Source organism: Bacillus rossius, unplaced genomic scaffold (assembly GCF_032445375.1).
Source record: "Bacillus rossius redtenbacheri isolate Brsri unplaced genomic scaffold, Brsri_v3 Brsri_v3_scf513, whole genome shotgun sequence".
NCBI lineage: Eukaryota > Metazoa > Arthropoda > Insecta > Phasmatodea > Bacillidae > Bacillus > Bacillus rossius.
In genome coordinates this window covers 1,896-15,444 of record NW_026962715.1, presented here as the reverse complement: position 1 = coordinate 15,444, position 13,549 = coordinate 1,896, and the positions used below count along the sequence as shown (strand labels likewise).

At 54.3% G+C, this 13,549-nt stretch overlaps 10 non-coding genes across 10 annotated transcripts; 5 read left to right on the top strand and 5 right to left on the bottom strand.

Moving 5' to 3' along the window:
- The first annotated feature begins 82 nt into the window (after window positions 1–82).
- On the top strand, window positions 83–245 carry LOC134544923 (U1 spliceosomal RNA). Its single transcript, XR_010078151.1, has one exon. It is a non-coding gene; the product is annotated as a U1 spliceosomal RNA (small nuclear RNA).
- A 299-nt stretch (window positions 246–544) lies between these two features.
- On the bottom strand, window positions 545–664 carry LOC134544913 (U5 spliceosomal RNA). The gene has a single exon (XR_010078141.1). It is a non-coding gene; the product is annotated as a U5 spliceosomal RNA (small nuclear RNA).
- A 543-nt stretch (window positions 665–1,207) lies between these two features.
- On the top strand, window positions 1,208–1,370 carry LOC134544922 (U1 spliceosomal RNA). The gene has a single exon (XR_010078150.1). It is a non-coding gene; the product is annotated as a U1 spliceosomal RNA (small nuclear RNA).
- A 299-nt stretch (window positions 1,371–1,669) lies between these two features.
- LOC134544912 (U5 spliceosomal RNA) lies at window positions 1,670–1,789 on the bottom strand. Its single transcript, XR_010078140.1, has one exon. It is a non-coding gene; the product is annotated as a U5 spliceosomal RNA (small nuclear RNA).
- A 543-nt stretch (window positions 1,790–2,332) lies between these two features.
- On the top strand, window positions 2,333–2,495 carry LOC134544921 (U1 spliceosomal RNA). The gene has a single exon (XR_010078149.1). It is a non-coding gene; the product is annotated as a U1 spliceosomal RNA (small nuclear RNA).
- A 299-nt stretch (window positions 2,496–2,794) lies between these two features.
- LOC134544911 (U5 spliceosomal RNA) lies at window positions 2,795–2,914 on the bottom strand. The gene has a single exon (XR_010078139.1). It is a non-coding gene; the product is annotated as a U5 spliceosomal RNA (small nuclear RNA).
- Window positions 2,915–3,457: 543 nt separating this feature from the next.
- Window positions 3,458–3,620, top strand: LOC134544910 (U1 spliceosomal RNA). The gene has a single exon (XR_010078138.1). It is a non-coding gene; the product is annotated as a U1 spliceosomal RNA (small nuclear RNA).
- A 299-nt stretch (window positions 3,621–3,919) lies between these two features.
- LOC134544909 (U5 spliceosomal RNA) lies at window positions 3,920–4,039 on the bottom strand. Its single transcript, XR_010078137.1, has one exon. It is a non-coding gene; the product is annotated as a U5 spliceosomal RNA (small nuclear RNA).
- A 543-nt stretch (window positions 4,040–4,582) lies between these two features.
- LOC134544899 (U1 spliceosomal RNA) lies at window positions 4,583–4,745 on the top strand. Its single transcript, XR_010078127.1, has one exon. It is a non-coding gene; the product is annotated as a U1 spliceosomal RNA (small nuclear RNA).
- A 299-nt stretch (window positions 4,746–5,044) lies between these two features.
- Window positions 5,045–5,164, bottom strand: LOC134544908 (U5 spliceosomal RNA). Its single transcript, XR_010078136.1, has one exon. It is a non-coding gene; the product is annotated as a U5 spliceosomal RNA (small nuclear RNA).
- Between the last annotated feature and the right edge of the window lie 8,385 nt (window positions 5,165–13,549).

Here is a 13,549-nt window from a genome sequence, read left to right as displayed (position 1 = left end):
AGGTAGAAGTACATAACCTCAAAACACGTTGATGAGGTGGTCCGAGCTCCAAGTGAAATAGAAAAGCGAAACACTGCGCAGCATACTTACCTGGCGTAGGGGCTACCCTGATCAAGCAGGGGGTTCCCCCAGGGTGAGGCTCTTCCCTTGCACTTCGGTTGAGCTGACCTCTGCGATTACCCCAAATGTGGGTAACTCGGGCGCGTAATTTTTGGTAGTCGGGACTGCGTTCGCGCTGTCCCGGTGAAAAAATTTCAACTTAGTAGTTGTGAAGTAGTGTTAAGAATTATGTACAGTGAAGTGTAATTTTTTTTTTTTTTTTCATCTGTGTATGGTATGTAATGCATTCGTAGGTCTCAAGTTTACGGTGCCTTGGCGAACAACCCCACCGTCTTGAAAGTGCGGAAGGAAGGTACGTAATTGTGCATGGTAATAGTTGAAAAAAGAAAAAAAAAATTCCCATGAACGATACTTGTCCAATTCGATTTTTCAGATTTCCCCCTCCCCGCCTCACCCCCGGGCCCAGTGGTTTAACGGTAACCGGCCCAGTGTGTAAACACTGGGCACAACAAAAAATTGTTTAAAGACTCATCAAATGTTCCCCTCCACGGAAATCTTTAGTAAAAGGCGAAAGATTTATGCGTTTGAAGGGAAACCAGAGCACGGTTGAAACTTTGAAAATCCGGACTATATAGGAAAAATGTGCGGACCACCACTAATGGTGAAAATAGCGTACGGTCGTGCAGCCTGAAGCCGCGAATCGTCCGAAAATCGCCTCGTGGGACACGGCACTCGATATTTCGTGAAACCCTAGGTATGTTGCTAATGGAAAAAAGTTCCCCTCTCGACTGTGCCGTGGTGCCCGCCTTTTTGCCGAGGCGGACGCGACGACCCGAGTGCCGCCACGCGGCAAACGGTGTAACCAAGTGCCGCCACGCGGCAAACGGGGTAACCAAATGCACGCGGCGGTCGACCGTCGCCGTGGGTACAGAAACAAAGGAAACGAGGTGCGAGTAGAAACGGGCAGTTGTAGGAAGAAATTGTATTTGCATTGTTGGTGTGTACTGTCATGTAGTGTGATGAACTGGCACGGGAGTGTTATGTCTGGGGAAAGAGCTGTTTCGGAGGTAGAAGTACATAACCTCAAAACACGTTGATGAGGTGGTCCGAGCTCCAAGTGAAATAGAAAAGCGAAACACTGCGCAGCATACTTACCTGGCGTAGGGGCTACCCTGATCAAGCAGGGGGTTCCCCCAGGGTGAGGCTCTTCCCTTGCACTTCGGTTGAGCTGACCTCTGCGATTACCCCAAATGTGGGTAACTCGGGCGCGTAATTTTTGGTAGTCGGGACTGCGTTCGCGCTGTCCCGGTGAAAAAATTTCAACTTAGTAGTTGTGAAGTAGTGTTAAGAATTATGTACAGTGAAGTGTAATTTTTTTTTTTTTTTTCATCTGTGTATGGTATGTAATGCATTCGTAGGTCTCAAGTTTACGGTGCCTTGGCGAACAACCCCACCGTCTTGAAAGTGCGGAAGGAAGGTACGTAATTGTGCATGGTAATAGTTGAAAAAAGAAAAAAAAAATTCCCATGAACGATACTTGTCCAATTCGATTTTTCAGATTTCCCCCTCCCCGCCTCACCCCCGGGCCCAGTGGTTTAACGGTAACCGGCCCAGTGTGTAAACACTGGGCACAACAAAAAATTGTTTAAAGACTCATCAAATGTTCCCCTCCACGGAAATCTTTAGTAAAAGGCGAAAGATTTATGCGTTTGAAGGGAAACCAGAGCACGGTTGAAACTTTGAAAATCCGGACTATATAGGAAAAATGTGCGGACCACCACTAATGGTGAAAATAGCGTACGGTCGTGCAGCCTGAAGCCGCGAATCGTCCGAAAATCGCCTCGTGGGACACGGCACTCGATATTTCGTGAAACCCTAGGTATGTTGCTAATGGAAAAAAGTTCCCCTCTCGACTGTGCCGTGGTGCCCGCCTTTTTGCCGAGGCGGACGCGACGACCCGAGTGCCGCCACGCGGCAAACGGTGTAACCAAGTGCCGCCACGCGGCAAACGGGGTAACCAAATGCACGCGGCGGTCGACCGTCGCCGTGGGTACAGAAACAAAGGAAACGAGGTGCGAGTAGAAACGGGCAGTTGTAGGAAGAAATTGTATTTGCATTGTTGGTGTGTACTGTCATGTAGTGTGATGAACTGGCACGGGAGTGTTATGTCTGGGGAAAGAGCTGTTTCGGAGGTAGAAGTACATAACCTCAAAACACGTTGATGAGGTGGTCCGAGCTCCAAGTGAAATAGAAAAGCGAAACACTGCGCAGCATACTTACCTGGCGTAGGGGCTACCCTGATCAAGCAGGGGGTTCCCCCAGGGTGAGGCTCTTCCCTTGCACTTCGGTTGAGCTGACCTCTGCGATTACCCCAAATGTGGGTAACTCGGGCGCGTAATTTTTGGTAGTCGGGACTGCGTTCGCGCTGTCCCGGTGAAAAAATTTCAACTTAGTAGTTGTGAAGTAGTGTTAAGAATTATGTACAGTGAAGTGTAATTTTTTTTTTTTTTTTCATCTGTGTATGGTATGTAATGCATTCGTAGGTCTCAAGTTTACGGTGCCTTGGCGAACAACCCCACCGTCTTGAAAGTGCGGAAGGAAGGTACGTAATTGTGCATGGTAATAGTTGAAAAAAGAAAAAAAAAATTCCCATGAACGATACTTGTCCAATTCGATTTTTCAGATTTCCCCCTCCCCGCCTCACCCCCGGGCCCAGTGGTTTAACGGTAACCGGCCCAGTGTGTAAACACTGGGCACAACAAAAAATTGTTTAAAGACTCATCAAATGTTCCCCTCCACGGAAATCTTTAGTAAAAGGCGAAAGATTTATGCGTTTGAAGGGAAACCAGAGCACGGTTGAAACTTTGAAAATCCGGACTATATAGGAAAAATGTGCGGACCACCACTAATGGTGAAAATAGCGTACGGTCGTGCAGCCTGAAGCCGCGAATCGTCCGAAAATCGCCTCGTGGGACACGGCACTCGATATTTCGTGAAACCCTAGGTATGTTGCTAATGGAAAAAAGTTCCCCTCTCGACTGTGCCGTGGTGCCCGCCTTTTTGCCGAGGCGGACGCGACGACCCGAGTGCCGCCACGCGGCAAACGGTGTAACCAAGTGCCGCCACGCGGCAAACGGGGTAACCAAATGCACGCGGCGGTCGACCGTCGCCGTGGGTACAGAAACAAAGGAAACGAGGTGCGAGTAGAAACGGGCAGTTGTAGGAAGAAATTGTATTTGCATTGTTGGTGTGTACTGTCATGTAGTGTGATGAACTGGCACGGGAGTGTTATGTCTGGGGAAAGAGCTGTTTCGGAGGTAGAAGTACATAACCTCAAAACACGTTGATGAGGTGGTCCGAGCTCCAAGTGAAATAGAAAAGCGAAACACTGCGCAGCATACTTACCTGGCGTAGGGGCTACCCTGATCAAGCAGGGGGTTCCCCCAGGGTGAGGCTCTTCCCTTGCACTTCGGTTGAGCTGACCTCTGCGATTACCCCAAATGTGGGTAACTCGGGCGCGTAATTTTTGGTAGTCGGGACTGCGTTCGCGCTGTCCCGGTGAAAAAATTTCAACTTAGTAGTTGTGAAGTAGTGTTAAGAATTATGTACAGTGAAGTGTAATTTTTTTTTTTTTTTTCATCTGTGTATGGTATGTAATGCATTCGTAGGTCTCAAGTTTACGGTGCCTTGGCGAACAACCCCACCGTCTTGAAAGTGCGGAAGGAAGGTACGTAATTGTGCATGGTAATAGTTGAAAAAAGAAAAAAAAAATTCCCATGAACGATACTTGTCCAATTCGATTTTTCAGATTTCCCCCTCCCCGCCTCACCCCCGGGCCCAGTGGTTTAACGGTAACCGGCCCAGTGTGTAAACACTGGGCACAACAAAAAATTGTTTAAAGACTCATCAAATGTTCCCCTCCACGGAAATCTTTAGTAAAAGGCGAAAGATTTATGCGTTTGAAGGGAAACCAGAGCACGGTTGAAACTTTGAAAATCCGGACTATATAGGAAAAATGTGCGGACCACCACTAATGGTGAAAATAGCGTACGGTCGTGCAGCCTGAAGCCGCGAATCGTCCGAAAATCGCCTCGTGGGACACGGCACTCGATATTTCGTGAAACCCTAGGTATGTTGCTAATGGAAAAAAGTTCCCCTCTCGACTGTGCCGTGGTGCCCGCCTTTTTGCCGAGGCGGACGCGACGACCCGAGTGCCGCCACGCGGCAAACGGTGTAACCAAGTGCCGCCACGCGGCAAACGGGGTAACCAAATGCACGCGGCGGTCGACCGTCGCCGTGGGTACAGAAACAAAGGAAACGAGGTGCGAGTAGAAACGGGCAGTTGTAGGAAGAAATTGTATTTGCATTGTTGGTGTGTACTGTCATGTAGTGTGATGAACTGGCACGGGAGTGTTATGTCTGGGGAAAGAGCTGTTTCGGAGGTAGAAGTACATAACCTCAAAACACGTTGATGAGGTGGTCCGAGCTCCAAGTGAAATAGAAAAGCGAAACACTGCGCAGCATACTTACCTGGCGTAGGGGCTACCCTGATCAAGCAGGGGGTTCCCCCAGGGTGAGGCTCTTCCCTTGCACTTCGGTTGAGCTGACCTCTGCGATTACCCCAAATGTGGGTAACTCGGGCGCGTAATTTTTGGTAGTCGGGACTGCGTTCGCGCTGTCCCGGTGAAAAAATTTCAACTTAGTAGTTGTGAAGTAGTGTTAAGAATTATGTACAGTGAAGTGTAATTTTTTTTTTTTTTTTCATCTGTGTATGGTATGTAATGCATTCGTAGGTCTCAAGTTTACGGTGCCTTGGCGAACAACCCCACCGTCTTGAAAGTGCGGAAGGAAGGTACGTAATTGTGCATGGTAATAGTTGAAAAAAGAAAAAAAAAATTCCCATGAACGATACTTGTCCAATTCGATTTTTCAGATTTCCCCCTCCCCGCCTCACCCCCGGGCCCAGTGGTTTAACGGTAACCGGCCCAGTGTGTAAACACTGGGCACAACAAAAAATTGTTTAAAGACTCATCAAATGTTCCCCTCCACGGAAATCTTTAGTAAAAGGCGAAAGATTTATGCGTTTGAAGGGAAACCAGAGCACGGTTGAAACTTTGAAAATCCGGACTATATAGGAAAAATGTGCGGACCACCACTAATGGTGAAAATAGCGTACGGTCGTGCAGCCTGAAGCCGCGAATCGTCCGAAAATCGCCTCGTGGGACACGGCACTCGATATTTCGTGAAACCCTAGGTATGTTGCTAATGGAAAAAAGTTCCCCTCTCGACTGTGCCGTGGTGCCCGCCTTTTTGCCGAGGCGGACGCGACGACCCGAGTGCCGCCACGCGGCAAACGGTGTAACCAAGTGCCGCCACGCGGCAAACGGGGTAACCAAATGCACGCGGCGGTCGACCGTCGCCGTGGGTACAGAAACAAAGGAAACGAGGTGCGAGTAGAAACGGGCAGTTGTAGGAAGAAATTGTATTTGCATTGTTGGTGTGTACTGTCATGTAGTGTGATGAACTGGCACGGGAGTGTTATGTCTGGGGAAAGAGCTGTTTCGGAGGTAGAAGTACATAACCTCAAAACACGTTGATGAGGTGGTCCGAGCTCCAAGTGAAATAGAAAAGCGAAACACTGCGCAGCATACTTACCTGGCTCGGGGCTCCCATCGCGGCTCAAGGGACTGAAGTAAGCGGTTGAGCATGATATTCAAAGAGATTAGTTAGGGACAACAGTAAGTACAGATTATACCAGGGGATCGCATAGGATCCAAACTTCCTCCCTCTTTCAGTTCATTTTACACACTCTGCCGATTACCATTATTTCTCACTAAGTTCCGTTTCTCACCACCGCGCGGCAGCACCGTCTTCGTACTGTGCTGCCGCCTGTCGGCGCTGCGCAGAACTCCTTGCTCACCACCTGCTGTTCGTCATGCGCCGATGTCGGCGCTTCCTGGATTTCCTGCCTGCTCGTTGATTGCTTCGTTTATTTCCTTTTGCTGTTTTACCATCCTGGTCGTGCTGCATGTCTGCGCGCGGCCAGTTTTTTCTTCCACCTGCTGTCTAACTACTCTTTTCGTGCTCAACCGCTGTTCCCTGTGTTTGGTCGCGCTGCCTGCCTGCGCGCGCGCCACATTTGATGTTCTCTGCCGCCTGGTGGCAGCTTTTGCAACTGCGCGAGGTTTAATGGTAACCATCCCAGTGCGTAAAGTTGGCTTTTTTCGATTTTTCTTTTTTGCTGTTTCTTGCCTTGTAGTGATTTTGTGTGCTGTTCCTGCATATATTATTGTCCGTTTTGTCTGTGCTTCTGCGTTTACTCGTGCTGTTCTTGCTGTTGTCCGTCTTTTTGGTGGAATTGTTCTTGTATTTTGCTGCTTTTCACTCTTGCATTTTTCTTGTAGTTTTGCTGTTTGCTGCTTCGCTGTGCTTTTTTGTGTGCTTTTGCTGCTCTTGAGTTTTTGTCTGCACCATTATGGCTGATCGCTTTTCTGGCTCTCGCAAATCTGTTGGTCGGTCTGTTGACCCCAGAGTTCGCAAGACTTACCTGAAGTGCTCCCAGGATGCCGCTGGCCAGCGGCGCACGCCGACGCGGCCCCGCAGTACCGCCCCTCCGCGGCGCTCTTCTGTATCTTGTCCAGTCTCTGCTGTTTCAGTCGCCCCCTCCGCTGTCACCTCTGTCGGCCTCTCTGTTGCTGCTTCGGGGTATGCTGGTCCCGCTGCCTCCACCGCGCTGACCGTCTTGGCTTCGCTGACCACTACCACTACGACCACCACTACCTGTTCGGCGCCGCTGTCTGCCTCGCGCCTGTCTGGGGCCTATTTGCCTATGTCCGAGGACTTATGGACGTTGTCTCCTCGCGGTCTTTCTGACTCGGACTCCTCCGTGCAGTTAGGCCAGGCCACTCCTACTTCATCTGGCCGTGCCTCTCCTGTCGATGGTTCCCTTGTCTGGTCTGATCTGGCTGTTTCGCAGACTTTGGGCCCCCATTTCCGTCCAGGCGCTACTACGCCTGTGTCCGGCGCTGCCCTTGTCTCCTCGGCGGCCGCCCCTCTCGCGCCCAGCTACTCTCCAGGTCCCGGGTTGGTGCTCGGCCCTTCGGAGGCGTTGTCCCAGGAGGTGCTGGACCTGCTTGGCGTGCCTGCTCCTGTCTTGCCGCCTACTTCGGGGCCTGCTCTGGTGGTGGATGCCGCCCCGGCGGCGCCGCTGCCTGTGCCTTCTGACGCCGTACCTCCGTCTGCCCCCTTGCTGGTGGATGTCTCCCCTGAGGACCAGCCGGTCCCTGTGGTGCGTGCCGCGGCCGACATGGAGACTGACCGCGTGCGTTTGGGGAAGCGCCGACCTGGTGCCGACCCGCCGCCTTTTCTCTGGGCTGATGACCCGCTGGACCCGTCGGATGCTCCTGCTCCTGATGGGGCCCCGCCTTCCAGCCCGCCGAGTCTTCCCCCCCCCAAGATGCAGCGGGGGAAGGTTGGCCCTCGTCACCAGCCTAAGTCCACTCTTCGCCGCGCCTCGCCTGCACCACCTGTCTCTGCGCCCGCGCCTTCATCAGCCGGTCCCGCCACCTCGTCCGCTGGTGCCGGCCGCGGTTCCAGCCGTTCGTCCTCGCGTGGTTCCCGCTCGCACGTGCGCCACCCTCGGACGCCTCGTCGTGGGACTTCTCCGCACTCGTCGCAGGAAGCTGGCCCGTCGTCTCGCCCCGCAGCCCCTCCTGCTCCTTCGGCTTCAGCGGCTGACCCGCGCGCTGCCTCTGCTTCTGCGCGGCCCAAGCGGCCCCCTCTGATTGTTTGTCGTGGTGGCTTGCCCCCGACTGCCCTCAAGGATATGGCGGCTCTGCGCTCCAAATTTATTGCGGACTTCAAGGCCACTCACTATCAGAACTCCTCGACTTATCAGATGGCCAATCGTGAGGATCACTTTCGGATGTGCCAACATCTGCGCTCCGAGGGCAGGCAGTTCCACACGTGGTCCTGCGCTGAGGACCGGAATGCCCGCGTGATCCTTCGCCGCCTCCATATTGACACGCCTGTTGAGGACATTTCTGAGGCTCTGCATGAACGCGGCATCGAACACAGCTCTGTTGTCCGTCTTCAGTCGCGGCAAGAATTTCCCGAGCCGCTGCCGCTGTTCCTTGTTGTGCTCCAGGGCATGGGCCAACTACATCAGGCCCTGCAGATCACCAATCTGTGCGGCGTCGGTGTCTCTGTGGAGCCGTTCCGTGGGGGCGGGCGTCTCGTGCAATGCTTCCGCTGTCAGAGATTCGGCCACACGACTCACAACTGTGATGAGGCCCCGCGCTGTGTGCGCTGTGGTGGCGATCACGAGTCTCGACGCTGCGAGCGGCCTATGTCTGACCCGGCCACCTGCTGCAATTGCGGGGAGGCGCACCCGGCGAACTACTCCAAGTGTCCCGCTCGGCTTCGCAAGATGGCGGCCCTGGACAAGCAGAAGGAGCAACGTGCTCGTCATCCCGCTCAACAGCCGCCTGCGCGTTCCTTTGACGGCAGTCGCCGCGTTGCTGGTGCCTCTTTTGCAGACGTCTTGGCCGGTCAGTCTTCCGCCACTTCTGCTCGGCCTACTCCTGCGGCTTCTGAACCTCCGGTCACTGACATTTTCCGGGAGTTGCTGGACATGGTGCGCCACCTCGACATCTGCTCGTGGCTGCGGCGCCTTGTCGGTCATGTGCGCCAGTTTCTCCGTGCGCCTTCCTTGTCGGCCAAGTTCGAGGTCCTGCTGCTTGCTTCTGCTGACCTGCTCTCTGGTTCTCTCGATGCTGCTGCTCGTTCTACCGACGCCGCTCGCCCATGACAGACACGGTCGTCACCTGGAACGCACGGTCCTTGAGCTTACGTGCCGTCGATTTTGCTGCCCTGCTCCGCTCTCACCGCCCTGCCATTGTCGGTGTGACGGAGACCTGGCTTACTGCAGACGCTCGTTTCCAGGTCCCGGGTTATGTAGCCCATCGTGCCGACCGTGCGGACCGGCCCCGAGGTGGTGTAGCTGTCTTCGTTCGCTCCGACCTGCGCCATCACCGCCGCGCGCTTCCCCAGTTGGCGAACATGGAGGCCGTGGCCGTCAAGATCACCGGCATTGTGCAGCCCTTCACTTTCTGTTCTGCCTACTCACCTCCGCACACGGCGTTTCCGGTTCTTGCCTTTGCTGCTTTGCTCCGTCTTGACCGGCACTGCGTCGTCGCTGGTGATTTTAACTGCCGCCACGTCCACTGGGGCTGCGCTACCACCGACTATCGCGGCCGTGGCCTTTACCGGCTCATCTGTGAAGCGGGCCTTTCTCTGTTTGCTCCGCCTTCGCCCACCTACTATCCTGCTCGGGCGACTCAGCATCCATCCGTGCTGGACTTGTTTTTGTCCTCTGGTCCGCAGCTGTCGTTTGTTGAGGCTCGCACCATCCTGGACTCGGACCACCTGCCGGTGTTTGGCGTGCTCCAACTTCAGCCCGACTTCGGGGGTCCTCAGGAACGCCTGGATTTTCGCCGTGCCGACTGGCCGGCGTTTCGCCGGTTCCTGGATGCTCGCCTCGACCTGACCGCAGTCCCTCGTTCGCCTGAGGCTCTGGATGCGGCCGTTTCGGACTTTGCTGCCCTCCTGACCATGTCTGCCGCCGCCCACGTTCCGACCTGCCGTGTGTCTCGGGCCGGCCCTCCGCTGCCCTCCGCCATCCGCCGTCTCATCAAGTTGCGGAATCGGGCACGCGGTCGTTGGCAGCGCCACCGCACCGAACCCCTGCTCTGCGAGTTCCGCGCCCTCAAGTCTGAGGCTCGCCGTGCTGTGGCCGATTGGCACGCTCAGACCCAGTTGGCGCGCATCCAGGCTCTTTCCTTCTCTCGGGGCACTGTCTGGACCTTCCTCCGCAAACTGCGTGCATCTCGGACCACCGTTCCCCCGCTGCTGGTGGACGGCGCAACTTTGGAGGACCCGGTCGCCAAGGCGGAGGCTCTCGCCCAGGCGTTTCATCAGGCCTTCCAGCCCCACGCTGCTGCTCGCGCCCCTCCGCCGTGCCCGCCTACTGACCCCGACCTGGGGGCGGAGGACCTGCTCCGTGGTGTTTCTCTTGCGACGCCCAGGGAGATACGCCGTGCTCTCGCCGGCCTCCGCTGCAGTATTGCGCCTGGCTTCGATGGCATCCAGACCCCGCTTCTCCGTGCCCTGTCGCGCAAGGGCGTTGTTTACGTCACCTACCTGGTGAATGCCATGCTGCTGCTCGGACATTTCCCCACGCCTTGGAAGACTGCGGTGGTGGTGCCCATTCCGCGGAGGGGCCAGTCCGCGCAGTCGGTCGCCGGCTACCGTCCCATCTCGCTGTTGCCAGCCTTGTCAAAGGTCGCCGAGAAGGTCCTGCTGTCCCGTGTGCGTCTCATTGCAGATCGCCTGGCCTTGCTTCCTCCCACGCAATTTGGGTTTCGGAGGCGCCACTCGGCGCTCCACACCGTCGCCGTGGCCGTTGATGACATCCAGACGGCCTTCAACGCACAGGAGCACGCCATTTTGGTCCTACTGGATCTTTCTCGGGCCTTTGACAGCATCAGTCATCCCCTTCTCATCGCCAAACTCCGCACCTTTGGCTTCCCGGAGACTATTCTTGCCGTTCTGTCCAGCTTTCTTTCTGGCCGCACGTTCCGTGTTCGTGTGGATTCTGCTCTCTCGGCTCCTTCTACTGCCGATGCTGGTACCCCTCAGGGGGCTCTCCTCAGCCCGCTGTTGTTTGCCCTCTTTGTGGCTGATCTGCCTGCCTTGCCCGCCACTCGGACGCTGCAGTACGCGGACGACACTGCTCTCTTGCTGACCGGCCCCACTGCTTCCCTGCTGGGTGCTCGTGCGCAGAGCAGCCTCCGCTCCGTTGCGGCTTACCTGCAGTCCTGGGGCCTTCTTCCGAACCCTCAGAAGACGATGGCGATCTTCTTCACCAAGCGCCGCCGCCGTCCGCCTGCGCCTCTGTCTCTGATGGGCACGGTCCTTCCGTGGTCCAGCTCCGTGCGGTACCTTGGCGTCCAACTGGACTCTACGCTTACCTGGCACGAGCACATCTCCCGGATGTCTGGCCGCGCTCGTACCGCCATGCAGGCCGTTCGCCCCGTGCTCTCACCTCGCAGCACGCTCCCGCTGGAGATGCGTCTGCGTCTCTGGCAGTCGCTGGTCCTGCCGATTCTCCTCTACGGCGCAGTGGTCTGGGCCTCTGTTCCTGCCTTCACGTCTCGCCCAGTCCGCACCACCTACAACTGGTGCTTGCGGTACCTGACCGGCTCGCCCCATCGGACCGCGGTCGACACCATCTACGACCTAGCAGGGGTCGATCCGCCCGCCGTCGTCGTCCGCTCTCTGGCGATGGCCTTCTTCCGCCGAGCGGCCCGCCACCTGAACCCTGTGATCAGCTCTTTGGCTGACTACAACCCGGCAGAGCCTCACCCACACTGCCGGCTCCGTGACTACGAGTTGTTCGAGCCGCCCTAATTTTCCAGACTTGCCTGCTGTTGGCCTGATAGTAGTGTACCTTGTACTTGTGTGTATCTATCTGTGTAAACCAGTGTAATCTATTGTCATGCTTGTACTTAAATTGTTTGCTTTTGTATCATTCTCTATTTGCTGTTTGCTACTTTGTTTGTTATTTAACTCCTGTTCTGAACTTGTATTTTATGTGCGCTAGGTTTTTTTCATACTTGTGTATTTTTCCTAGTTATAAGTTGTACTTGCTGCTAGTATGTTTAATTAGTTGTTAAGTTTGTGTTTAGTTTGATGTAAGCGCGCAAAAGCGCAGGGTCGCTGGGGCGCGCGGACCCCTTCGACGTCGGGCATAAATGTGTACTGTGTTTGTGTCATTGTCTTGAATGTAAAAAAAAAAAAAAAAAAAAAAAAAAAAAAAAAAAAAAAAAAAAAAAAAAAAAAAAAAAAAAAAAAAAAACTTGCACTTCGGTTGAGCTGACCTCTGCGATTACCCCAAATGTGGGTAACTCGGGCGCGTAATTTTTGGTAGTCGGGACTGCGTTCGCGCTGTCCCGGTGAAAAAAATTTCAACTTAGTAGTTGTGAAGTAGTGTTAAGAATTATGTACAGTGAAGTGTAATTTTTTTTTTTTTTTTCATCTGTGTATGGTATGTAATGCATTCGTAGGTCTCAAGTTTACGGTGCCTTGGCGAACAACCCCACCGTCTTGAAAGTGCGGAAGGAAGGTACGTAATTGTGCATGGTAATAGTTGAAAAAAGAAAAAAAAAATTCCCATGAACGATACTTGTCCAATTCGATTTTTCAGATTTCCCCCTCCCCGCCTCACCCCCGGCCCAGTGGTTTAACGGTAACCGGCCCAGTGTGTAAACACTGGGCACAACAAAAAATTGTTTAAAGACTCATCAAATGTTCCCCTCCACGGAAATCTTTAGTTTTTTTTTTTTTTTTTTTTTTTTTTTTTTTTTTTTTTACAAAGGGAACTCCCACTGAAGGGAGTTACCCACCAAAAAATTCATCTTTAATATAAAAAGCGGATACAGGTGAACACAAATAAAACACAACATAGAACACGAATACATGGCCACAAGGGCGAATGGTGACAATCTTTATTCAACACTGACGAAACGGGGCCCCTCCGACGATACCGTCCTAGAGGTCCAGCTGCTTGTTGGGCGGCGAATCTTCTGTGGGCTGCCGGGGGCGACTCGGGGCGCAGAAGGTGCCGGGCCGCAGATGAAGACGGTCCGGAGCAGTGGCGATGTTAGGCAGTAGTTCACTGAGAGCAGAGATCTTGATGGGATGATGCCTGGTAACATTCCTCAGAGCCAACCGTGGACGTGGTGATCACCGTCGTCAGCTGCCGGGCCCACCAGCCGCGACTGCACCAGCGTCAACGTCATCAGGGTCAGGGCGTCTCAAATGATCGTAGGTAAAGAGCGGTCGGCGGGGGTGAGGAGCGTCAGGCAGGGGCTCTGCAAGGAGTCGGATCAGGGGGTTGTCAGAACGCCGGCAGTGGCGGAGAAACTTCTTAGTCACCTTGCAGAGCAGCTCGTGTAAGTGCGGGAGCCCAGTCTGGTCCAGGAGGGTCTGTCGTAAGGTGGCGCGAGGGAGACCGAGCAGGAGGCGGGCACCGAGAAAGTAGGACCGGGTGATCGGACGGAGGTTGTACAGAGAGGAGTGGACCCAAGCCGGGCACGCGTAGAGGAAGTGGGGAAGAACAAAGGAACGGTAGGCAGTCACACGAACGTCGAGAGGGGTGCCGGATGTCGGTCTGAGTATGGTGGCCAGCTGAGCCATGACGGCACGGGACTTGGTGCGGATTGAGTCGAGGTGCGGCAGAAAAGTAAAGGTATTGTCTAGGGTGACCCCCAGATAACGGATGCGAGGCGACCAGGGGATGGCTACGGTGGAGATGACTGGCGGGTGGTCGTGGTGTGGATGAAGTCGGGAGAAGAGGATGGATCGTGATTTAGAGTGATTGAGCCCGATGCCATGCGCGAGGAACTGATTGTTGAGGGAAGTGAGGCCG